This window comes from Triticum urartu, chromosome 2, assembly GCF_003073215.2.
Source record: "Triticum urartu cultivar G1812 chromosome 2, Tu2.1, whole genome shotgun sequence".
Classification (NCBI taxonomy): domain Eukaryota; kingdom Viridiplantae; phylum Streptophyta; class Magnoliopsida; order Poales; family Poaceae; genus Triticum; species Triticum urartu.
The window spans coordinates 310,119,897-310,122,525 of record NC_053023.1 but is presented as its reverse complement, the minus strand read 5'-3'; the positions used below and the strand labels follow the sequence as shown (position 1 = coordinate 310,122,525).

The window sequence follows — 2,629 nt, the reverse complement described above, 5'->3', positions numbered from 1 at the left end:
GGAGGACCAGCGACCCCGTGGCGAGGGGCGCTGACGCGGCGGCGGTGGTCACGGGCAGCGACGACGATGGTGGTGAGGATGACATGGTCGAACCAGAGCTGACTGATACAAAGGTGTTAGGAGCTAGGCTTCGGGCTCCTCTAGGTCGTAGGTGGTAGGGAAAGGAGGGAGCGGGGCGTGGGCTAGAACGCGGCGGCCGGCGGCGAGGCGCCGTCCTTGCGGCTGGGTGGCGGCGGCGCAGGAGAGAGAGGCTAGGGTTTAGGGTCCCGGCTCCTCTGGGAGCCGGGCAATAGAATAGTCTTATTGCTTAATCCTCAAAATAGTCTTACAACTTGTATATATAACCAAAATCTGAAAATAAACTAAGATAACTTGGGCCTTAAGCCTGCCCAGTGGGCCCCCGGCGGCCATAGACCTGGTCGGTCATAACAGTAGCTTCTTTTCCCTTCCAGCCTTTTGTGGGGGTTATAACTCTGGGCAACTCAGGAGCTCCATCTAGAAGCACATCTTCTTTGATCAGAGTTTCCAAAGTATCACCATGGTCAACAATCAATAGCAAATTCTTGTGCTTAGTTGTTGTTGAAATCATTAACAAGACATCTGCATCACAAACAATCTCTTTCAGTCCATCAGCTACTGACTTTCCAGGCTGGCACCAATAAACATCATGCTTGTCCACAGCTCTGTCATAATCAAGTTGCTTGAGAAAATCATCAATCCACAGTAGTGACCAAGTGTCACTATCACATTATCAAAACAGTCCACTTCATAGTCCATATAAGTCATGTTGCAACCGGTTCCACACAAAAATTCTTTGTGGTGTATTTGGACAATGAAAAGGTCATCAAAAGATCCTGCAATCAGAAATGCATCTTCATTTATCAAACCATTTAACATGCTACAAACTACTGAAACTGACAAAAAATTCGCTAAACTAATTCTATCATACAGTTTAGGCTGTGTTTGACAACAAAATATTATAAATAACTAAGTATTAATTTTTTAGATTATTTTAATATGTTGGTATAAGATACCATGGTTTTCATATATCAGAGGATTTTGCAGCATCAATAATGCAGAGGATCTATTTGGCACCGCCATGCGCAGGGATGCAAAATTGCTGGCATGCAAACTGTATTAGCTATATAGCCGCATAAACGAAGAAGCTAGCTAGGCATTGAATGCAAACTGCATATAGTCTCTAGTTAGCCATGCATACACTGAGCGACCATTCAAACTAGCTAGCTAGCCGCTTGAACAAATAACGACCATGCACAAGGATGCGGGTTATTGCAAGCAATTGGCAAAGAAGACATGGACGAACGACCGTGCACAACGATCAGGGCTATTGCGAATAATTAGTGAAGAAGAGGATGGGCGACAGACTCACATTCTTATCACTGATCGCATTCTACACTGAATTTGTCAAAATATTGAGTTAAATCAAACTGTCCAATGCATAGCTCTGTTAACTCAATTTTGAACCCAACGTTTCCAGATTTATGTTACCCAAAATATTCCCCTGAATTACTATCAAATGCATCTATCCAAAAATTCAGTAAACTAAAACTGTCCTAAATTTCACATGTATTTGTCGGCTCAGTTAACACATTGTTGCCCATGTCAACTAAAATTACATCTCCATGCCCTATTTTCAGTAGTATCATATGTTTCTCATGTTGGTCTTCAGCAAAATCAAATGGAAAAGCTGCAGCCTTTAAACCCCCTACTAAACCTTAGAACAAATATGGTGTTTTGCCCATCGAATCCATACTGGATGAACACCTACTCAACTCACAACACTCGCAACATGGAAGATACATGTAAAATCAGATTTCCATGGCATGATATTTTTTCCCTAACCTAAACAGGGGCAGAGAGGGGTAAGAGACAACACATACAACAGATACAGAGGAGGAAAAAGAACTCACCATAGTGTGTTGCAGCTTCGCCGGGCCGCCGATGGCGAGGCTCCGCTCTCATCCCTGCCACCCACTATGCTCAGCCGTCACCACGTCCGCCGCTGCCTCGAGTTGATCGAGGAGAGAAGGGAAGAAAGAAGGGATGCGAGGAGGCGAGCGTTCTGAGTCGGTCCTGGGACCAAATCGCAAAAATGAAATGACAGCCTTCTCCTGCTGTTTCAGGGTTTTTTCCCATGATTGGTTAAATAGTTAGCGGGGTATCTGTAAAACGCCACACGCCAGCCACTCCCCACCGCTTCCAGCCGCTGACAATGGCCCCATGCATCAGGATACGCCCGCAGGTCTGATTTGCACCGTACATGCTTGCAAAAACAAGTTTTGGCACCATGCTTTTGTATTTTGCAACATTATGCACCAAACTGCACATCCTAAGCAACTTCATGTACCATCGGTGCATTTACCTCTTAGTTATCGCATACGGTTCGGGAAAAGTGAATATATGTGATTGTCTGCTTATCATACACGTTCTATAATCGTGAACTGTTTGTGATGGTTCACGCATCGTAAAAGTTGCACCATGGAATACTGACTACGATGGCAATGTGAGCACAAACGAGTTGCAAGGATGGAGCATTTGGGATATTCGAGATATCAAAAATAGTTTTATAGGGACAACTGTATGCATCATGGCTCCCTATCCTCGACAG

At 44.6% G+C, this 2,629-nt stretch overlaps 1 long non-coding RNA gene across 1 annotated transcript; it reads right to left on the bottom strand.

Moving 5' to 3' along the window:
- Positions 1 to 261: 261 nt before the first annotated feature.
- On the bottom strand, positions 262 to 2,123 carry LOC125541497. The gene is made up of 2 exons (XR_007297557.1): positions 1,932 to 2,123; positions 262 to 854 (listed from the first exon to the last, which is right to left on the bottom strand). It is a non-coding gene; the product is annotated as an uncharacterized LOC125541497 (long non-coding RNA).
- Positions 2,124 to 2,629: the final 506 nt, after the last annotated feature.